At 42.8% G+C, this 14,027-nt stretch overlaps 1 long non-coding RNA gene across 1 annotated transcript in view; it reads left to right on the top strand.

Annotated features, from left to right (window-relative positions):
* LOC139749341 (uncharacterized) overlaps positions 1-14,027 on the top strand; it is a 100,874-nt gene that overhangs the window by 61,342 nt on the left and 25,505 nt on the right. The window contains exon 4 of the long non-coding RNA XR_011712945.1: positions 9,974-10,227. This is a non-coding gene — a long non-coding RNA (uncharacterized lncRNA). The remainder of the gene's footprint in view (positions 1-9,973; positions 10,228-14,027) is intronic.

Consider the following 14,027-nt stretch of genomic DNA (forward strand, 5'->3'; position numbering starts at 1 on the left):
TTTCACAGAGCATCTCTATCAACTTTCACATGCCTTCTCCAGATCCATAAATGCTACATACAAATTCATTTGTTTTTCCAAGTATTTCTCACATACATTCTTCAAAGCAAACACCTGATCCACACATCCTCTACCACTTCTGAAACCACACTGCTCTTCCCCAATCTGATGCTCTGTACATGCCTTCACCCTCTCAATCAATACCCACCCATATAATTTCCCAGTAATACCCAGTCAACTTATACCTCCAATTTAAACACTCACCTTTATCCCCGTTGCCTTTGTACAATGGCACTATGAATGCATTCCGCCAATTCACAGGCACTTCTCCATGAGCCATACATACATTGAATATCCTCACCAACCAGTCAACAACACAGTCACCCCCTTTTTTAATAAGTTCCAATGCAATACCATCCAAACCCGCTGCCTTGCCGGCTTTCATCTTTCGCAAAGTTTGATGAAATGGTCTTAAGGCATTGTTACCCGTTCCGTCTTGGAAAAACATGAATGATAATCAGCTTTCTCAAACAAGCCCTTTTTACTACCATCCGTCTTTTACCGTATCGCGCCTTAATTAGTTCTCAGGCCACATATTCTTCATAAGCATTTAACTTTTAATAAATCAATCCTATTAGATGCTTTTTTTCATAAATCGTAACTAAGACCAACACCTCTCATCCTTACAGTACCAACGTAACTACTGTAACATCAAACATAACCATCAATTCCTTCACAGACGGTGACTTCTCGTTCCACACACTCCTCTGAACTCAGGGCTTACTCCCTTACTCAGTCTGGTTTAAAGCTTGCATCCGCTGCCTTGTCCACACTAAGGTATCCAAGACACACTACTTCCAGGTTCTCTCAGCTCAGACTTGCACTCCCGTCAACCTGCCTCTCTTTCCAGCTAAATTCAGTAACTTTACTTTTATTATATATTTTAACTTTCTTCTTTCACGCACTCTCCCATACTCAGACAGTGGTTTCTACAATTTCTCATTGGAATCTGCCATTAGAGCCGTGTCATCAGCAAACTGCAACTGACTTGAGTCGTATCTACGCCATTCGACAGACTTAAAGACCGCGGCACATACCTCCCATATCAAACCATTCATAAAAGACGGAACAGTTGTTGACATTACTCATCTTTGTCCAAGACCCACCTTCACCAGGTATCACTCACCTACTTCTTTTTCTACTCGCATACATGCCTTATGATTATCATCAAACAGTTCTTTGCTTCTAGTAGATTTCCTCCGCACCATTATATTCATAATACCTTACACAATGAATATCTATCAACCCTATCACATTCTTTCACCATATCAAAGACATTAAAATCCTTCTCTTAAAGTATTTCTCGCTTTAAAACGTCTGATATGAATATCTTTTACCTCTCCTGACGCCACAGTGTTCCTCACCTGTTTGCTCCATGCATGCCACCACACGCACCACTCTCCCGTACAACTCGACAACTCGCCAGGAATACTCTACAAAAGTATACCTGTGTGATTCAAACATTCATTTTGCTCCCCTTCACTTTATACTCTAGCTCTAGACAGGTATCGTGGTCAATCCTATGGCATCTTAACTTGAATCATACTTTTACTGAGAAACTTTGTGTATCAGTCAACAACAGTGTCACCCCACCTTGATTCATTCAACTGCAATCTCATTTACTCCACTCATTTTGCCACACTTCATCTTACGCAAAGCATTCGCCACCTCTTTATCACTAAACCGCTTGCCATGATTCTTTTCACATACCTCCACGTCGCAATCACCCTACATCTACCAACTAGTCATCACTATCTCTTCACCTCTTCTATTCCCGTTATAACTTCAACTGCTCCTATTTATTTTTTGTTCTTACATCACAGTATCCAACTCCTTTCGGATTTTTTTTCTCTATCTGAAATCTGTCGATACTGTCAACTGAAATCTCATTTGCTCACTTTTTCATCTCCTGCACATTCCTCTTGACCTTCTGTAGCTTCCTTCTATACATATCCCAATCACTCGCACTCTCTCCCTGCAGTTAACACCCATGTATCTCTCTATTTTCTTACTAAGAACTTCATGTCAGCACGTGTGAACCCTTGGTGTCATGTGGATACGTAATACATTGTGGACACGTGATGTTTGTGGGCTGTATCTGTGGAGTGAGCACCTGGTGTGGTGTGGACATGTAATGTGTGGGTATGTGGTGTAATATGGAAACTTAGTAAAGTTTGGACATATTATGATGTGGACACCTGGTGTAGTATGGACATGTGGTTAAGTTTGGATACGTGATGTATTGAGGACACGTGGTTGAGTCTGAACACATGTATTAAGTGCACGTGGTATGGTGTGAACACGCGATGTATTGTGAACAAGTGATGCATTGTGGGCGCGTGGTGTAGTGTGGACACGTGATGTACTGTGGATACTTGGTGTAGAGTGGACGCCTGGTGTAGTGTGGACAAGTTGTATGGTGTGGACATGCGGTGTGTTGACATGTGGGCTCATTCCAGGACACGTGATGTAATATGGACACGTGGTGTAGTGTAGACACGTAATAGTGTAGTGACATGGTATAGTGTGGAGACGGGGTGTTGTGTGGTCATACGGTGTAGCGAGGACACGCATGTATTGAAGACAGGTTCTTACGTGGCATGCACACGTGGTTATGTATCGTGTGGACGAGATGGTGAGCAGTGTAGTGAGGGATGGGGGAAGAAGGGGGGGCCACGTGGCCACACACGTGTAGCACAACCCAAAGAAGTGACGTCGCCGCGGCCGCTCCACTTTCACTCTCCTCTCGTTTTTATGCGTAAGAAAAGTGCCATTGTTGGATCTGCTGCTTGCTGGGTTCCGAGCCCACCTTGTCAGAGAAAAATTCCTCGAGACGTATGAAAATGAGCGGATTAGACGTGCGCGTGCTGAGGCACCTCTATTTGGGGTGGAACTCTCGACAGATACAAAATCATACTAACGGATATATATATCTATATATATATATATATATATATATATATATATATATATATATATATATATATATATATATATATATATATATATGCAAGCTAATAGAATGATAGATCGATAGATATACAAGCACAAAGACAAGGATATGGGGCTCCGCGAGTGTGGAATTACATTACCAGCCAGAAAACTATAAACATATATGTATATATATATATATATATATATATATATATATATATATATATATATATATATATATAGACTGATAGGATGATAGATATACAAACACAAACAGCACAACGGCCCAAGGACATGGTGCTCCACGAGTGTAAAATTCCCAGCTTGAAAACTATATGTGTCTACGGTTGCGAGGCATGGTCTTTAGATAGGTTGTGCGGAAGAGGGTGGATTTGTTGGAAATGTTTGAAAACAATGTGTTGTGGTGATAAAGTTTGATCGAGTAAGTAATGAAAGGGTAAGAAAGATGTGTGGTAATAAAAAGTGTGTGGTTGAGAGAGCAGAAAAGGGTGTGTTGAAATGGTTTGGTCACATGGAGAGAATGAGTGAGGAAAGATTGACAGAGAATTTGTGTCAGAGGTGGAGGGAACGAGAAGTGGGAGACCAAATTGGAGGTTGAAGGATTGGGTGAAAAAGATTTTGAGCGATCGGGGCCTGAACATACAGGAGGGTGAAGGGCGTGCAAGGAATAGTGAATTGGAACGATGTGGTATACCGGGGTGGACGTGCTGTAAATGGATTGAATCAGGGTATGTGAAGCGTCTGGAATAAACCATGGAAAGTTTTGTGGGGCCTGGATGTGGAAAGGGATTTGTGGTTTTGGGAGGGGGGGGGGGGGCGGTGTTTGTTGTTTTTCATGTGGCGGGATGGCGACGGAATGGATGAAGGCAGCAAGTATGAATATGTACATATGTATATATATTCCTATGAGTCCACGGGGAAAATGAAACACGAAAAGTTCCCAAGTGCACTTTCGTGTAATAATCACATTATCAGGGGAGACACAAGAGAGAAATATAACAGTCAGTTGATATACATCGAAGAGACGAAGCTAGGACGCCATTTGGTAAACATGTGATTGTCCCTCGTATCTTGCTTCCTCTTTGGCCGATCTATCTCCATGGTTGTTGATGGATCAGCAGCTTCTTTCTCCATGAACAGCGGCGTCCCTCAGGGCTCTGTCCTGTTTCGCACACTCCTCCTTTTTATTCACGATTTCTTTTCTACAAGTAACGAAATTAACTCGAATGCAGACGACTAAACACTTCATTCCTCCACATACTTCAATTCTTCTCCTCTCACTTTCATTTCGTCTCGGCTCAATTTCGGTAAACTCAAAAACTAAGACAGGATTTTTTCAGTCAAGTAGACGGTCAAGTAGACGAAATCTGGTTAATTTTAATGCCTCTTAAGACCCTGTTTCTGCACATTTATCTATCGCAAGTTCTTGCAACTTTCCTCCGATGTTTCTATAACTCCGCCTTTTGACTCGACACGCACTTGGTATTACTGTAACATCCACACTTTCTTGGAAACTCCACGTCACGGAAATCTTTAAATCTTCTAAGAAAATGTGAGTTCTCATTGTATGTCAGATTTTTTTTTTCAAATAGTTGGTATGTCGGTTTTTTTTTTCCGGACAGTTGCTCCGTTTATACAAAGAATTTTGTTACGTCTTTGTATAGAGCACCGCTCTCACATCTGAGATGGTTCTAGCTCTGCATCCTTACTTGAAAGAGTTGTCGAATTCGTTCAGTTATCAACTCTCTTAGTCCTGTTGAAGTAATCGTGCTGCCGTGCTAAAGTGGTCATATCGTTGTGATGAAGTGGTCGTGCCGTGGTGCTAAAGTTGTCTTACCGCCGTGCTGAAGTGGCCTTACCGCTGTGTTGAAGTGGTCATAGCATCCTGCTGAAGGGGTCATGCCGTCGTACGCATTTGGTCGTACTGTCGTGCTTAGCTGGTCTGTCGTCGTTTCTGTGAAAGGGTTGGAATATGTGTGATGAATCTCGCGTTGCGTCACGGAGCTCAACTTCCCGTTACTATGGGATTATTATTTCCATTTCAATTTTCAGACGTAAAGATTATGTTTAGGTGTGACGTAATTCACCATTTTTCTTCATTGCTCTGTATGACGACGGCAACAGAGTTGCCTGTTTACGTATGTTTACGTCAGCGCTTCCAGTTTATCTATGTTTACGTCAGCGCTGCCAGTTTACCTATGTTTACGTCAGCGCTGCCAGTGTACGTGCGGCGTTGTTAGTTCATACTAGTGTTGCCAGTAGGTTTCATACCAGTGTTACCAGTTAAGATGCAGTTCGTTACATCAGTACCCAACATAAGACCGGCAGTATTGCCCGTGCACCACAGAACCTACTGACGTAGGGCTTCCGAGAAGCCATTCCCCCTCCCCCCCCTTTTTTTTCTTCATTTGCCACAGTTGATTATCATGCCCGATGCACAAGGTCGTTGCGCTTATATTCCCCTCCACTCCCTTGCCCTCCGTCACTTCTTCGTGGGAGACGCTTTTGCATCCCCGGTTTCTGACATCACTTCCCACACTTTTTTTTTTTTTTCGTGTCGTGTTCATCTCATGTGTATCGATAGTCCTTTTTCCATGGCTGTTTTAACTTGCTGAAGAGTGTCCCAGTGACGTGTCAGTTTCTGCTGGTGACTGAATATGCTTTCCGAAGTCACGGAAAGGGACTTGACCGGGTTCTTTAAGTGTATATAGAGGTAGTGGTGGTGTGAATGAAGACGTTGCTCTTGTATAACATATGAAATTAGTGTATAATGTGAGAGTTTAAGAAAGTGCCTGTGTAAGTGAGGAAGGATGAACAACTGGGTGAATTGCAAGCTGACTGTTAGTGTTCCAAGATTCGAATCCGTTCGGGCCCGTACATACGTCATGATCGGTAACGCTAACCAGTACACCAGGAGGACCTGTAAACCTTGGATGCGACCCCTGCGGGTCAGGTCAGGTGCCAGGCCATCATATCCAGGGACCTTGCCGTCGTGTCTTGGGAGGGTTTTGTACATGATAAGGTCAAGGGTAGGTTAAGTGTTCTTCAAATTAGTTCTGCTTAAACAACAGCTGATAGGAGTCCCAGGTTTGTAATTGTGCAACATCACTATGGATTCAACATTTCCCAACCCACCATAAGGTATGAGGCATTAGTTTACGATCATTCATGATACTAATTGTAGTCAGTATGTTGAGAGAGTAAAGACAATATATAAATTTATAATAAGTAATTCATGTAAACCACAGAATCCCATCCATAAGATGCACATTACCGGTTTATCAAATACACTGGGAAATTGTATAGCCTTGCCGCAGTCTGCTTAGCTGGAAAACCAAGAGCATTTCTGACAGGTTTTGCGTGTCATAAAGTGTCATCGTACCCTTTATATGTTTTAATTTGGCTGGAATATTTACGTATATCTGAATGCACTGCTTTTCTGCCCAATGACATGATGATGGCTTGAAGTAGCCTAGGTCCGGGTACTTCCCCGCACTGCCCCTTTAAGAAGCCTGTGGTCACGGCTAAAGCGATAATACTTTGGAAATTCCATTACCACTTGTCTGTCGGGTAGTTCCCGTCTTTGGCGCAAGGATGTGACTTCTTATTAAGCTGCAATGCGATGCCGAACTGTATCTTATTTGGTAATGGCTCTCGATTCCTAGTGGGGTAACTAAGCCAAACACGGTAGCTTACAGATGTACACTGTACGACTGTGAGCGAACGTCAGCAGAACGCAGAGACACAAGAAGGTGACCTGGTGGTGAGAAGGTGAGGTCAGCCGGAGTGAGACACTGATGAGATCCGGTCAGCCGTGGGGTAGTGTGATGAGGTCAGCCGGGAGGGGCAATCACGTACAGATGGAAGGCAGGCGCTTCTGCTTTCATTCACCAATTAAGGAAGGCAGGCTTCATACTTTCCTTTTTTAACCCTGCATATATTATACGCCTGGTAGCCTCTCGCCCCGTAAGCATCCCTCTTCACCTGTTGTCCTCATTCTTTACACCTGCGAGACAACGACGCAGGAGGTCCTTATCTACGGAGTGTCCGCTGAGGAAACGTCTTTCAGGCGAACTTGGCTGATACCTGTAGATAAGGACAGAGATCTTAAGATGATGAAAATTGGACGTAACTCTCCCCTTATCTGGTGTTATTATGTCTATAATTAGTTTATCATGATGATCAGATAAAGCGAGAGAATAAACTGATCGACTGATAATAACTGATTAAGTGCAATAAAAAAGGGACTGGGTTAATGAATGCACATAAACAATAATGAGAGGGTAATGAAATCGTAGATGGACGGGATATCCTTGAGGAAATTTATCTGATAATTACATCTTGGTGTGTTGAGCGGGGCGTCGCAGGTCCGCCCCGCTCATGATACTCCTGCTATTGACGGCCTGCTTGACGAGTTCCTGTTGTGTTTTCCCCTGCACACCAGCGGACATGAAGTGGGAAAAACTGAAGATGTTAACACGGTAGATACTCCGGTCTGCACACACTGTTGCGGAAGCGAGGGAAGCTTGAGTGACTGGTGTCGGAAAACGGATGGCTCTGTCCTCTTGCAAAAGATGACGCTCTGTCAATTGTCTCTCTCCATTATGATACTTTGCAACGCTCTTAGTGTGACTGTCCCCGAGGCATAGACAGACACTGACACCAGTATATCTAAGAAAAAACTAACCTCACTACATCTTTTTCCTAACTTAGTGTGACTTTGATTGGATTATGTGTAAGTTACCCAGCACAAATGTTTGTTGAATGTGTAGCGGTGACATATATCCTTCAAAAATTGTCAGTAAATTTGATGAAGCCTAGGTTAGCATAGGTTTTAGGCTGATGATTTAACTTCAATTTAGGTAGGGTAAGTCAGTGGACAAAGGGTATGAGAGATGTGGATGTTAGTGATTTGTAGGACTGCTATTTTGTGTTCAAACTTGTATGATAATTTTCATGCATATGATGCTTACGATAGTAGATTGTATACAGGTTAGTTATGGTAAGTGTTGTACACGATTATTTATGGTAAGTTTCGTATAAAGGTGTTTGTAGTATTGGTTCTCGTGTAGGTATCTATAATTCTTCAGCGGTGTTAGCAGTAATGGCTTTCATATAGGTGTTTATGATGACGGCTTTTATGTACAAGTGTTTAAATGTTTTTACACAGGTGTTTAAATGTTTTTACACAGGTGCTTATGATAATTTCATCTGTATAAAATGATTGTATAAGCCTTTTTAATTATAGTTTCTATCTATACATGTTTTGAGTAATTTATAGTTTTTCTTGTATTAACCGACTTGGCACGGACAAAGACGTACCCCAGTCGACGCCGTTTCGTTTGAAAAGAAGTAGATTAAGACTACGAGAAATATTGTAGTGTACCAAGAAATTGGATTAAGCTCCGTGTTTCTAAACTGGACTGTAACTGATGTAGAGGTTATAGGGAGAGGAAAAGTTAAAAGAACGAAGAGAATGTTCAAGAGCTTTGCCGTACCAGGAAAGAAGGTATCGTCATTCAACCTTCGTGTGGCTGGTCGCTGCACAAAAACCATGAGAAGAAACAGCTAGTCGTGTGCCGCGGGTCCAGGTCCTGGTGTCTGGGGCACACGCACGCAGCTCACGAGAGCGGTGGCCGGAATGATACCTGTAGAACAGAGAGATGGAAGCAGGATTACGGTGGATGGAAGAGGGATTACTGAAGGTGATAGCTGGAGAGTTAAAAGGAGGGCTTTTGGTCCACTTTGTCTTAGAAAGGAGGGCAGGAAGGACCATTCCAGATGTGCAAGCAGTAGACCATTCTTTGGGACGAATGAGATCCTTGTACACATGAAATGGCTGCTCATAGTGAACAATAATTTGGTGCACCTGTAACAAAATCCTTAACTTTTAGGAAGCAGATATCTTGTGTTCATGATATGGGGTTTCCAGGGAGAGAGTGGAGGGTATAGTGATGCCCAGTATGCATATAAAGTATGACTGGGACGACCTCTAGTGTTTTGAAACTTATGGTATGAAATTATTGAAATCTAAAGCACGAAGAAATTACATTTTTGTGCTGTTGAATTTCACCAGGTTGTTGCTTCCTAGTTTTGAATGCTGCACAGGCCAGTGAAAGAAAAAACTAAAGTGGTATCTGGAGGGGAGAGAAAGTTGAATTATGTAAAACGGTGATCAGGGTGACTGAATTCGGTGTCCCTTAGGGACACCATTATTGATGATGTAAGAGGGGGACGTCTCATCAGCGACCACTGTAATGGAACTAATAGAATAAGTATGCATTCGAGAACAAAGAGAAGCAGAGCAGCTAAAGAAAGGAAATTCAGATAGTAAAGACGTGCCAAACCCTGACACATGCTTTGGAAGTGTCTGGGATGACAATATATTCACCAAAATCCCTGAGAGGAGGATCACAGATGGATCACCTAAGAGTAGGTCTTGCACCGCGAAAGCAGCATTGGTGATCTGAAAGAGATAGGAATTTGGCTTTTGAGTGTTTAGGGAAGTGAAAGGTTATCGGTTTCAAGAACTTTAGAGGTTGCAGAAGTGAGGACGTCGGAGCAAATTTTTTGTAATAAAGTAAGACTGTTTATGGTTCTGTGGTCCTCCAAATGTCACCATTGCCCTGGGTCTTGCCCTCCACATGTCTCCACTGCCCCTATATGTTGCCCTGTGTTTGGTCAACATGTGTATATCCCGGTTAAAGTGGTGTCTTGAGTTCCCTCCACAGGTAGGCCATCTTTAGTGCATTCTTTCCAGCGATTTCCGGCATGATCCGGCCAGTCCATCGGAGTCTCGCGTACCTTTATTTAAGAAGAAACGTAAATGTTCCTATTCTTATATTTCCAACTCCCTACCGTTATGCATGTTGGGAGTCCCACCTGCTTTTGGTAAACGATCGAGTATGATGGTAGACGTAGACTTGAAGTAGCATTTGACATTTTTTTTTTCTTTCAGGAGTGACCTCAGGAAGTGGAAGTCGCTGTGGCTCGGGATTCTTTGAGGGTTTCGACACCTGGGCGAGGTTGCTGCCACTCGTCCCCCTGCAAGGCTCCTCATAATCCTAAACAGCCACCAGCTATGCGGTTTTTACTTGTCTAGTCCAATATATCAATCATCATCAACTCCACTCCCGATGGAGTGGGATGGAAAGCCTTTCAATTCACTCGCACGCATCCTCAACCCAGTGGCCAGCTTGTTCAAGTGGAACGGTAAGTCCCACACTTTTAGTTTGGATTCATGAAATGAAATATGAATGCACTACATATTTCGTAAATAGGAGATATATGGTGGTGATAGAGGCGAACCTACAGTGAACGTAATAGTGATCGAGTGGAACTTATATTGAACGTCATATTGATCGGGGGGATCCTGCTGTAAAAATGATACATTGATCGATGGGAACCTATAGTGAACATGATAGTGATCGAGAGAAACCAACAATGATCATGATAGTGATTTAGGAGAACCTACAGTGATCATAAGTGATAGTGGGGAGCATGCAGTAAACATGATAGTGAATATGATTAAGTGAAAATGATTGACATCAGGAATATATTTTTTGGCATGGATTATATATATATATATATATATATATATATATATATATATATATATATATATATATATATATATATATATATATATATGCATATATATATATATATATATATATATATATATATATATATATATATATATATTTTTTTTTTTTTTTTTCTATACTTTGTCGCTGTCTCCCGCGTTTGCGAGGTAGCGCAAGGAAACAGACGAAAGAAATGGCCCAACCCCCCCCCCCATACACATGTACATACACACGTCCACACACGCAAATATACATACCTACACAGCTTTCCATGGTTTACCCCAGACGCTTCACATGCCTTGATTCAATCCACTGACAGCACGTCAACCCCTGTATACCACATCGCTCCAATTCACTCTATTCCTTGCCCTCCTTTCACCCTCCTGCATGTTCAGGCCCCGATCACACAAAATCTTTTTCACTCCATCTTTCCACCTCCAATTTGGTCTCCCTCTTCTCCTCATTCCCTCCACCTCCGACACATATATCCTCTTGGTCAATCTTTCCTCACTCATTCTCTCCATGTGCCCAAACCATTTCAAAACACCCTCTTCTGCTCTCTCAGCCACGCTCTTTTTATTTCCACACATCTCTCTTACCCTTACGTTACTTACTCGATCAAACCACCTCACACCACACATTGTCCTCAAACATCTCATTTCCAGCACATCCATCCTCCTGCGCACAACTCTATCCATAGCCCACGCCTCGCAACCATACAACATTGTTGGAACCACTATTCCTTCAAACATACCCATTTTTGCTTTCCGAGATAATGTTCTCGACTTCCACACATTTTTCAAGGCTCCCAAAATTTTCGCCCCCTCCCCCACCCTATGATCCACTTCCGCTTCCATGGTTCCATCCGCTGACAGATCCACTCCCAGATATCTAAAACACTTCACTTCCTCCAGTTTTTCTCCATTCAAACTCACCTCCCAATTGACTTGACCCTCAACCCTACTGTACCTAATAACCTTGCTCTTATTCACATTTACTCTTAACTTTCTTCTTCCACACACTTTACCAAACTCAGTCACCAGCTTCTGCAGTTTCTCACATGAATCAGCCACCAGCGCTGTATCATCAGCGAACAACAACTGACTCACTTCCCAAGCTCTCTCATCCCCAACAGACTTCATACTTGCCCCTCTTTCCAGGACTCTTGCATTTACCTCCCTAACAACCCTATCCATAAACAAATTAAACAACCATGGAGACATCACACACCCCTGCCGCAAACCTACATTCACTGAGAACCAATCACTTTCCTCTCTTCCTACACGTACACATGCCTTACATCCTCGATAAAAACTTTTCACTGCTTCTAACAACTTGCCTCCCACACCATATATTCTTAATACCTTCCACAGAGCATCTCTATCAACTCTATCATATGCCTTCTCCAGATCCATAAATGCTACATACAAATCCATTTGCTTTTCTAAGTATTTCTCACATACATTCTTCAAAGCAAACACCTGATCCACACATCCTCTACCACTTCTGAAACCGCACTGCTCTTCCCCAATCTGATGCTCTGTACATGCCTTCACCCTCTCAATCAATACCCTCCCATATAATTTACCAGGAATACTCAACAAACTTATACCTCTGTAATTTGAGCACTCACTCTTATCCCCTTTGCCTTTGTACAATGGCACTATGCACGCATTCCGCCAATCCTCAGGCACCTCACCATGAGTCATACATACATTAAATAACCTTACCAACCAGTCAACAATACAGTCACCCCCTTTTTTAATAAATTCCACTGCAATACCATCCAAACCTGCTGCCTTGCCGGCTTTCATCTTCCGCAAAGCTTTTACTACCTCTTCTCTGTTTACCAAATCATTTTCCCTAACCCTCTCACTTTTCACATATATATATATATATATTTGCCATTTCCCGCGGTAGCGTTAAGAACAGAGGACTGAGCCTTAGAGGGAATATCCTCACTTGGCCCCTTTCTCTGTTTCTTCTCATGGAAAATTAGAAAAAACGAGAGGGGAGGATTTACAGCCCCCTGCTCCCTCCCTTTTTAGTCGCCTTCTACAACACTGGGAATAGGTGGGAAGTATCCATTCTCCCCTACCCCAGGGATATATGAACGCGCAATTTCATAGAGCTCGTAACCCTCCAACAGCCAAGGTTCGAACCCAGGACATTATGCGTGGTAGGCGGTAGCTCTACACACGAGATGCATTTCCTTATGAGTATGGGACACTCGTTGAAAACGAACGAGATGATGAACTCGCCAAGTATTTCACAAGACCAATATCTCACGTGATTTACAAGACGATTTGATAAAAAGCATAATTCAGACATTCTAAACTATTCATATTTACGTAGTTGTGGCCAATTTTCCGTGGGCGTACCGTAAGAAGAATGTTTACTAGCAGAACAGAGGGAGACATCCGTCCGGGATTAGCCTAATTGGCAGTTACAATGACGAGGTGGTTCGAACCTCTCTCTCTCCCGCTGGTGGTCAAGATTAAGGACTTCGAGTGGAGACTACGACAAGAATGGTCGGCTGAGTCATGAAGGCCGGTAGAACAAGAGGTTTGGTGATGGCAAGGGACGAGGGGATGGGGTAGGTTGGGTTGGGGGGGGTTCACTCTGGAGACTTGAAAGCTGCAGCTAACAGGTTAGAAACCCCCCAGGGAGGTGGGTAGTCCTGATCTTGCCATAGTGATAAAAGTTTAATCCCCCCCAGTTGGTATACGTGGCCGCGGTCGGTCCTGGCGTGCCTGCTAACTAAGGTAACGAGATGCAGTTATAGGTTGTGATCCTTTGTGGTTGTTGCCACCCGTCTAAAAGTTGTGATTGTGAACGGTTGTATTCCGTCGTGGTTGTCCGGATCTGTCTTAAGTGTTTTATCTTTCGTGGTCGCTGCGACGCGTTCAGATGGTTGTGATCATTTGTGTTGATTCCGAGACGTCAAAATCGGTGGTTATTCAGACGCGTCTACTTGGTTGTAATTCTTCATGGTTACTGCGTCAGAAGGTTTTGTTAGCCACTTGTAGTTTTGGGCCGTTCGTTGGTCTAATCTTGATGGCAGTCGTGGTTGCTGTGTCCTCGTGTTATTTTGGACCCGTTATGGTGGTAATACTGTGATAACTTTGGTAATGTGGATGTAACCTATCATGATGGTGCTACAAATTAATCTTGTACGAAACGCTGCATGTCTGATGGAATGCGAAGATAAATGTAGGTTCTAGCCTACATAAACACACAAGTTGTATGTATCTAGTTGAGACCCAATCAACTTCCTTATGCTGTTTTCCAGTCAGTATATTTTTTCTGTACAATTTTTTTTCTCTCGAAAAGATCAGACAATAATATCCCTTGAGATCATCACGACATTCCTGATTTTGATGGTGATGCTACGACTGCTGAGCACGACGATACGACCATTAACGT

The sequence above is a fragment of the Panulirus ornatus genome, chromosome 7, assembly GCF_036320965.1.
Source record: "Panulirus ornatus isolate Po-2019 chromosome 7, ASM3632096v1, whole genome shotgun sequence".
NCBI lineage: Eukaryota > Metazoa > Arthropoda > Malacostraca > Decapoda > Palinuridae > Panulirus > Panulirus ornatus.